This window comes from Arachis ipaensis, chromosome B5, assembly GCF_059453495.1.
Source record: "Arachis ipaensis isolate K30076 ecotype BB chromosome B5, ASM5945349v1, whole genome shotgun sequence".
In the NCBI taxonomy this organism is placed as follows: Eukaryota; Viridiplantae; Streptophyta; class Magnoliopsida; order Fabales; family Fabaceae; genus Arachis; species Arachis ipaensis.
This window is the reverse complement of record NC_142440.1, coordinates 14,146,096-14,156,529: the sequence shown is the minus strand read 5'-3', so window position 1 is coordinate 14,156,529 and position 10,434 is coordinate 14,146,096. Positions and strand designations below refer to the sequence as shown.

Sequence of the window (10,434 nt, the reverse complement as noted above, 5' to 3'; positions counted from 1 at the left end):
GATTTGTCTCATAAAAACTGTTGTTGCTGCTCTCTTTTTATCTCATGAATTCTGCTCCTTTAGTACTTTTGAACTGTTTCATTTTGGATGACTGTAATAACTCTAGATATTACTGCACCTTTGGTAGTTTAGTCAATACTTTGAACTGTGCTCTAACTCTTTTCTGCAGGATACAAGACTTTGTTTTTGTTGATCTTGTTTATTATCCACCCTTGATGACAAAAGGGGGAGTAATAGCAATAGGATAGGATAATAGATCCTAGTAATATTTTTGGGATTTTTGCTGCTTTAATACTTGAGTTTGCATGTTGAACAATCTTTGCTGCATTAATACTTGTTTTCACATGCTGAATCTGTTTGCTGATGTAATAGCTTGATGTTGGGCTGATTATCCCTTAGCCAAGATTAATGTATTTTAGCTCTTTACTGTGCTCTCTATAAGATCAAAGAAAAATAGGAACAAAGAGGAAAGCACAAATTCAGGGGGAGCTAACCTTGAAAAGGATAGGGGGAGCAACATAAAATCAAAGGGAGTTTTCTAAACCTGACTCAAACTCATTTCCTTTTGATTATTGCTTAAATCATGTTTGTCATCAAGGGGGAGATTGTTGAGTTAAGAAATTAACTAAATTAATTAGTGATGACAAACATTATTTTTGAGCAAAATAAATAATTAGTGTTGATTAATTATATTCACTTATTAACTAATTATTTATTGTTGCAGGCCATATGTTTATAGCCCAAATGGAATAAAAAGCAATCAGCAAAGAGTATTGGGCTGAAAGCAAAATATAGAGCCCAAGCAAAAAGCAAAGAAAGAAACCAAAAAAATTAAATCGGGCCAAGCATACCAATACCCGATCCAAGCCCGATCTGGTTTCAGAAATGCAAATCCCTCTCTTTTGCTTAACCAAAAGCAACGTTCCTCTCCTCTCCAATTAAGTCAAAACATGGCATCAGAAAAGTAAGAAAGAGAAAGAGAGAAAAAGCTTCTTCCCTAAGCTAGCAACCAAAGAAGCAAGAGAGAGAGAGTTGAAGCTTGAAGCACAGAAGCTAAAACAGAAAATCCAAACCAAATCAAGCTTAAGAAAGGTAATCCATCTCATCTTGCATGCAATCAGATCTTCATCCCTTCTTCCCAACTCTCTGCTACATCCGAAAATGGCATTCAAGGAAAAGTTGTTCTCTGCCTCATTCTGCTTCATATCTACGGTCACAAGTGATACTTGGGGACCAAGTAGTTTCTCAATGGCTAAGATCAAGTTGACCATGAGAAGATTTCTATGTTTACTGCTTTGTGGTTTTCGGCCAAGTTGAAGGAGTCAGAAGCAAAGTTTCTACTCTGATGATTAAGGTGAAAAAGTGAATCTGTGGGTTGGTGAAGTTCAAGGCTCAAGGTGTTGACCTTGGAAGAAGAACCAAACAACATGCAAGGAGATAAAAGAAGCTTGCTGCTCATTCAGAAAGCAAGGAGAGAAAACCAGTGAATAGAGGTTTTGTTCTGAGAGAGCTCTTTGAAGAAGTTCAACTAACTGGACAGTGTAACCTAATCAAAGGTGCATTCCGCCAGTATGAAGAACTGAATCAGAGGCTTGCTAATCTGGTTTTTCGCATAGCACAGAGGCTGTTGATGAAGTCAATCTCCTTCATGTTTTACTGATTGTAATATATTTTCAATGTTTATCATTCTGTAATTTCTAGTGAGAAAAGGCATTATGAGAAAACTCAAGTAAAAGCCATGAGTGAAAAAAGGCTAAGTGAAACACTTGAGAGAAAAGCCTAGAGTTATTTTCAGATTTCTTTAGGTATGTTTATGTCTTGTATCTTGTACCTGTGAGGTAGCCCTTTCTTAGTTGGGTTAGCACTAAGAGGAATAGTTAGGTATTAGCATAGCCAATGTCAAGTTAGGTTAGAACTTGAGTGTGAAAGGATTGGGTCAATCCTGTGAAATTGGTGTATGTAATACTGTTAACTATAGTGAAATTCTTCCATGGTTGTGGAGGAGACTGGATGTAGGTTGCATAGCACAAGGCAACCGAACCAGGATACTTGCTGGTGTTAGCTTTTCTCTTCTCTGCTGTGTTCTGTTTTCTGATTTTCATGAGACAAAAATAAATTGTCTCATAAATTTCCGCTGCTCAGTTCGAACAGAATCAGAATCTCAAAGTTGTTTAAAAAGGGTAATAACAGCAACTTAAAAGGAAGGCATAGATTCAACCCCCCCTTCTCTAAGCCTACCACAACCTTTAATTCTCGTTCGTATTTTTTTTAATCGTATCTCTGTAGCGCACAAGAACTAGGAAACTATCCTTCGTAACCATTATGAGTGTCACTCTAATGAAGATTCAACATTCTACTCGTATTTATATAGGTTGAACACGTACACTAAATTAAATTATATCAATTCGATTTATGCAAGGTGATTATAAATAGTAAATTGAATTTAGTAGAGTCGATTTACCTAGTAGAATTGTTACTGAGTAAGTCGAATTCAGTCTATTTGATTTACTATAGTCCACTCAGTCTCTCGTATAAATCAAAGTTAACAAGATCGATTTACTATTGAAAATCCTAAATCGAATGTTATCAATTTGATTTACATGCAAATTCCTAAATCGACTTTATTAAATTCGATTTACATAAAAATAGAACTCCCGTGTAATGGTGCTTTTTTTAGAGAATTCATATAAAATTGAATGCCATCTAATTTCTTTATACGTGATTTGTCCTTTTTTATATGTCTTTTGTATATATTTTTTACAATATAATTTTATATTTTGTCATTTTTAATTAATCATTCTTAATATTAGAAATAATATATATATATATATATATATATATATATATATATATATAAAAGAAAAATATATATAAAGATAATGCATGTAATATTATTATTTATATTTTTTATATTTAAAATCTTGGAAAGTAAGAAAACGTATTCTTGCTAAATATTAAAATTATACCAAAAAAAAATCATCTTAAGGAAAAATTCTTAACTTCTATGGCAAATAGTCAATCAGAATATAAAATGAAGGATAAATTATATTTTTTATTCCTAAAGTTTGACAAAAGTTTTAAAAATACCTATAAGTTTTATTTTGTTTTAATTTTGTCTTAAAAGTTTTCGATTTGCATCAGATATATCCTCGACGGCTAAATTTTCAAAAAATTTAAGACTAATCTAACAATAATGCATGAAAATTATGCTTAATTTTCTTGTGTTGAGGGTTGTTCTTATACAATTGTTGTTAAATTGGTCTTAAATTTTTTAAAAAATTAGTCGTCAGGAGTATATTTAACGCAAATCAAAAATTTTTGGGGACAAAATTGAAACAAACAGAACTTAGGAATATTTTTAAAACGTTTGTCAAATTTCAAAATATTAGAAGTTATAACTCATTTTCTAATTATTTTTACTAATCTCCAAATAAAAAATATTTTAAATTTTTAATTTCTTATCTATTTTAAAAATGGGGCACTCTATTGTACAGATTGAAGTGGTATAGAGAGAGTATAAATTCTTTTTATAGTTATTTTTTATTATTCAAAATGTGGGTCCTACCTTTATCAATCTCTCTTTCATCATATTAAAAGAAAAATCTATAAACTTACATCTTTACCATATAATTCATCTTTAAAAATACGAGAATAATTAAAAAAATGATTAATATTTTAATTGTATTCAAAATAAACATGTATAATAATTATGTTCTAGAAAATATATACACCCAGCCAAATTAGAAACTTATTAATACTTACTTGAAGGATGCAATTAGTATGAACAATTAGTGTACCAACATGGGCAAAGTGATCCCAAAGGTCATAATAAAAAGGGTTAAGTATGATTTTGGTTTTTAATGTAGAGGCCAAAAATTTATTTTATTTTTGACCTTTTTTTTCGCTATAAAATAGTCCTGAAGGTTTCAGTTTGTTTTAAAACCGTCATTTGGACCAAAATGTCCCTTCTCCTTCTTTCCCAAAATTAAGCACAAGCACCAGGAGAAGCACAAGCAGAAATATCAGCAGAAACACAAGCACAAGCACAAGCACAAACAAAAACAGAACTAGAAGCAACAACAACAATGAATCAACAATGTAATCAAGCAGAAGCAGGAGCAAGACAACAACAACAATAATAAATCACCAATGAATCAACAATGGAATTAAGTAGAAACAAAAATAGGAGCAGAACAGCAACAACAACAATAAAACAATATAATCAATCAGAAGCAGAAGCAACCAGAAACAACAATAATAAAAAATCAACAACATAATAGAAGCAGAAGAAATGGAAGCAGAAGTAAAAGCCGGCAAGCCACCCGAAACCGCCATTACAGCCATCACAGTGCCGATCCGCCATTAAAGCGCTGCAACCCTTTTCTTCTTCTCTCTTCGCGCTACCCTAGCGCAACCGTTACAGCGCGACCTCTTCTCCTCCCTCCATTCACCACCGAAGCCTTCCCCTGTTCTTGCCTTGAACCAAAATCCATCACCATCGAGCAACTCTGCCGAGCCTAGAGGAGCAGCGGCAAGATCCAGCCACCGAACGACGACGAGCAGCAGCGGTCCTGTTCTTTCCTCGAACCAGAACCCACCGCCATCGACCACCTCTGCCGAGCCCAGAAGAGCAGCGACGAGATCCAGCCACCGAATGACGATGAGAAGCGGCGGCAAATTGGAGCAACGACGGCTGATTGGAGCGGCGAGTTCCTTCCCCCTTCCCCCCGCGAATCCCTTCCCCGTTTCCCCCTTCCCCGTTTCTCCCTTATTCAATGTTTTTGTTTTTGGTTTTTTTTTTTAAATATATAGTTAGGGGTATTTTTGGAATAAAAATTAAAAATTTAATAAAAAGAACGATTTTAAAACAAACTGAAACCTTCGGAACTATTTTGTAGCGAAAAAAAGGTCGGAGATGAAATAAATTTTCGGCCTCTACGTTAGGGACCAAAATCATACTTAACCCTAATAAAAAAGATATATATATGTTTATGATTCCCATTAGGGAGACAATGAGAAATCTTGACAATGTGTATAATGGGTTGGTTATTTAGCCCAATAGAAATAAATAATAAAAACCACTCCATAGATGACCTAAATTCAAAAATTCTCATTCAGTTATTTCACATCAAATTTTAAATCCCCCAATTTCAAATTTCAAAAAAAAAAAAAATAACCATCCAAAATCCTAATTTACCAAAGCATTTCACTCCAATACTCTCTTGTTTTTCAACAGGCGGTCACCCCACCTTGATCAATAATCATCCCACTTCACCACTGCTGCTTGGCTTGTCACACGCCACTCACCCTTAGTAAAAATATCCATCCACTTAATAATAAAAATAATCATCCGAATACCTAACGAATTGAACATCCAACATATTTTAATTATATATAACTAAATCCAATCCAATCAAAATAATCATCTACATAAAAATTAAAATAATCATCCGCATACCTATTAGAATGACCATCCTAAATTGACCATTAAAATAGAAGAAGGAGATGAATAATAGAGGAAGCAACTATGATCATCCAACAATTTAATTTTTATTAAAAAAAGAAAAAATGTATAATTTGACACATGAATCTTATAATTTGATGTAACCATAAAACTGGAGAAACAAAAAATGAAAAAAAAAAGCTTGAACAGAGAGACAAGCGGGGCACAATAGACGCGCGACGGGGAGATAGGACTTGCCGTCCGCGATTATGGTTGTCGGGAGAATGGCTTGAAAACAGCGACAGAGGACGAGGCACGTCGGGCTGACCGGCAGAGGTGAAGGCGGTGTTGGTGGGAGGCTGCGGCGGCATCGGTATGGCCGGCGGGGAGTGCAGCAGCGTGATGTGAGGACCAAAGAAGATGGTGACGAGTTTTAGACGTGTATTGGAGGTTATGGTGAGATTAAAAATAACCGTACGTAGTGTGAATGAGTTTAAATGCTAATCCTAATTTTTTAAAATTTAAAATTTGAAATTAAATAATTAATGATCTGATTTTTAATTTTAATTTTATCTTCCTTTTTTAATCCTATTGTACATGTTGTATACTAAAATCATTGTCTCTCCATACTTTTTCTATGTTTACAAAAGGTCAAAGTATTAAATTGGTCCGTTATGTTTAGGCATAATCTTATTTTGGTACTTAGGGTTTAAAATATTCTATTTGAATTTAAAAAAGTTTCATTTAGTTTCAATGTAGTCCTGCCGTGAAGTCAAAGTTAAATAATTAACGAAACTCAGTTTTCAAATCTGAAAAACTCATAACCAACCTCTTAAGTTGTCGAGAGAAATTCTCGCAGTAGAGGTGACGATGACCTTGTCCTCGTTGCTGCTGTTGGCGAATTTTTTTGTGAAAAACGAAGATGATGTCCTCTATGTACTTGAACCAAAGCTAGCAGTTTGCAAAGATACATCTGATATTAATTTTATACCTCTCAAATTTGTACATCTTTTCCAAATTATCGATTTTGTTTTTGCATTATTGTCACATAAGATATTTTATTAATTATTTACTCTTAAATTCACAGTAGGACTATATTAAAATTAAATATATTTTTTTAAATTTAAATAAAACACTTTAAATTTTAAAGACTAAAACATAATTAAATTTAAATATGGAGAACGAATTCAATACTTTATCCTTTACAAAATATGAGAGGGCATTTGAAATTTTATTATAATAAAAATAAATCTATTAAATTCATCATGAACCCTCTCCTTTCGAGTTACACAAAATTCATCCCTTTATACCTCCAATAATATATGCAAACAAGTTCCAAATTTTACCTTTCACGTATACCCTTTCTCCATCCCCAAGGGACCCCGACTATATATATATATATATATGAATGTTGTGCACAAACCTAAACACTAACTAAGGTTTTGGTATATATAACTTGCATGAATTAAGGTTTCTAATGTAGTTGCCAGCATGATGGCTATTAAGTTAGTAGTCTTTGTCCTCAATGTAATCTTGTTTTTTCCCTCATCACTGTCTCAAAGGGTAGCTAGCGAAGAAGGAAATGAGTTTCGAACATACATTGTTCATGTTAAGAAGCCAGAAAGTAGAATATGGTTCCATTCAATAGAAGGCAATAATAACATCAACAATCTCCATAGCTGGTACGAGTCATTCTTGCCATCTTCCACCATTGATACTGCAAGTTTAAATAGCCAGACGCGAATGCTTCATGCATATCGACACGTTGGTTATGCTTTTGCAGCAAGACTTACCAAAGATGAAGCACTACACATGGCCAACAAAGATGGTGTTCTCATGATTCGCGAAGAAAAGATGCTGCAGCTGCAAACAACTCACACCCCTACCTTCTTGGGACTGCACCCAGACGAAGGCCTTTGGAGAGAGACCAACCTTGGGAAAGGTGTGATCATTGGAGTTTTTGACACCGGAATATCGCCTTCTCATCCTTCCTTCAACGACCAAGGAATGTCGCCGCCACCGGCTAAGTGGAAAGGCAAGTGTCACTTTAGAAAAGGCTGCAACAACAAAATAATTGGGGCAATAACCACCGTCGGGTCCACTTATATGTCTGAGGCCGAACCCGTGCCACCTTTCGATGACATCGGGCACGGCACCCACACTGCCAGCATAATTGCTGGCAGTTTTGTGAAAAATGCTAATGTTCTTGGCCATGCCAACGGAACTTCTGTTGGCATGGCTCCTCATGCTCATTTAGCCATTTACAAAGCGTGCAGCATGATTGGTTGCAGTGAAGGTTCTGTTCTAGCCGCATTCGATGCTGCAATTAACGATGGCGTTGACATTATCTCTGTTTCCTTAGCCGGAGACTCTAAATTGTTCTCCGAAGATGCCATGTCGATCGGTAGTTTTGGAGCAACACAGAAGGGGATTCTTGTCACCATTGCAGCCGGTAATGAAGGTCCTGAATCAAGTACGGTTGTGAATGATGCTCCATGGATATTTACCGTAGGAGCAAGCACTATGGATCGACGAATAGTAGCATCAGTCAAGCTTGGAAATGGTGCAGAGTATGATGGTGAGTCTCTTTACGAATCAAAACTATTCAAGAATAATTACAACCCTCTGGTTCATCTTAATGGAGCACCCTGTAACAAAGGTCTATTAGAGAGTATGAAAGTGGAAGGAAAGATCGTGGTGTGTGTTAACGAGAAGAACACAATGAAGTATAAGCAAGCAGAAGCCGTGAAAAGTGCTGGTGGTGCTGCAATGATTCTCGCCAATAGTGATACATGTGGATATACCCTTTCAACTGAAGAAACGTACCCTCTTCCTGTTACACATGTGAGCCATGCTTCAGGGTTGCAAATCATGCGCTACATAGACTCATGCAAGGACCCTAAGGCCACAATATTGTTCAAAGGAACTATCACAGGTAACACATCTGCACCCGTTGTTGCTTCATTCTCATCAAGAGGCCCGAGCAGGCAATGTCCTGGGCTTTTAAAGCCTGACATTATAGGGCCCGGAGTGAATGTTCTAGCTTCTTCGGCCAATTGGAGAACTAGCTACAATGGAAGACCACCAGCTTTCTCAATCATGTCAGGCACATCAATGGCTTGTCCTCACATAAGTGGCGTTGCTGCATTGCTCAAGAGCTCTCACCCTCATTGGTCACCTGCTGTTGTTAAGTCTGCAATCATGACCACGGCATACACAACAAACCTTCAAGGTGATCCCATTCCTGACGAGAAGTTACATCCTGCGAGCTTGTTCGCAATTGGAGCCGGCCATGTCAAGCCTTCCAAGGCCGAAGATCCTGGACTGGTTTATGATATTATGCTTGATGATTACACTGCTTATTTATGTGGATTGGGTTTTACCAGCACAATGGCTCAGCTGGTTACGCATAAGCCTGTGAATTGCGACCTGATAAAAAAGATTGAGGCTACAGAGTTGAACTATCCTTCCTTCTCGGTTGTGTTGGGAGCTGCTGATTATTTCCCTAAGACCTACAACAGAACTGTTATGAATGTTGGTCAAGCTGATTCGCATTATATTGTGGAAGTTGTTCCCCCGGCTGGTGTACATGTTAGCGTGGAACCGCAGATTCTTGTGTTCAACGGCGAGCAACAGACGGCGAGGTACTCGGTGACGTTTACTCGGAAAACAGGAGAAACTATTAGTGCTTCATCTACGGCGCAAGGTTTTATAGAGTGGGTTTCTGATAAGCATTCTGTGAGAAGTCCCATTGCTGTTATTTTCACTTGATGAGTAAGTAATTGTAGTTTTCATATGCTAATGGTGTAATAATTGGTGGGGTAATCATGATTACTAGAGTTGTTCTGTTCTTGTTACCGTATAATATCTATGCTTAATTTGAAGGTTGGATTTGAATTGTTGTTTAAATTTTTATGTTTTCTGTTCTTATCCACCTGCCAAATCAGCCTAGACCCATTCTAATAGATTAGGCCTAGATTCCCCAACTCCTAAAAAAAAGAATGATTCTCAGAATCGCTATTTTGTTCGATTCAGCTAGTGTTGTCCGGATCTTGCTTCTGTACTGGTTAAGTAGTAATTCGTTTCAATTGAATCTATTTACTGAAACAGAACAGGGGATAACTAAGTTCTTACTAGAAGAAGAAAAAGTATAGGTATCACTATCTGTTAATTTATTATCAACAATAATTAATTAATAGAAAAATTTAGGGGTAAGTAATTTCATTAAATTCTGATCAGCATGTAACCAGCAAAGAAAAGTGAGCCATTAGATGAAATTTTACACTAATCTCACACCATTAAAATTATCATTGATAGTTGTTTGATGACTATAAATCACAAAAGTTACTGGCCCTAACACTCCTCTTAATTAATATATTTTAATTACAATTAGTATTGATATGTATAAAGAGATATATTCATAAAGACATTTTTATTAGACATAATTATAAAAAAGACATTTCTATTAGACACCTCCACAAAGACATTTTTATTAAACATAGCCATAAACAAGAGTTGACAGAAGTTGGTAGAATCTTTGTTGGTTACGTAATAAGATTGATTGATTATTATATTTTAATTACAATTAGCATTGATATGTATAAAGAGAATATCACATACATTTTCATTAGACACAGCCATAAAAAAGACATTTTTATTAGACACATCCACAAAGACACTTTTATTAAATACAGCCATAAACAAGAGTTAGCAGAAATTGGTAAAATCCTTGTTGATTACGTAGCAGGATTATTGTATAAAAAATTACCAAAAGTACCCGTAAAGTTTATGAACGTTGACAAAAGTACCCATAAACTAAAAAAATTAACGATGTCCCATAGAAGATGGGTTCCGTATGACAAAAGTATCCAAATCCTAATTTTTTTTTATTTTTTAATAAAATTCTCAAATTACCTCCACTCTCAATCTCAACTCAATTTTGAAATTTGGATCTTCTAAATTTTGAATTTCATTTTAGAAAGTAAAATGTG

At 35.4% G+C, this 10,434-nt stretch overlaps 1 pseudogene; it reads left to right on the top strand.

The window, feature by feature from the left end:
• The first annotated feature begins 6,934 nt into the window (after nt 1-6,934).
• On the top strand, nt 6,935-9,214 carry LOC107640191 (subtilisin-like protease 1 pseudogene; annotated as a pseudogene).
• The last annotated feature ends 1,220 nt before the right edge of the window (nt 9,215-10,434 follow it).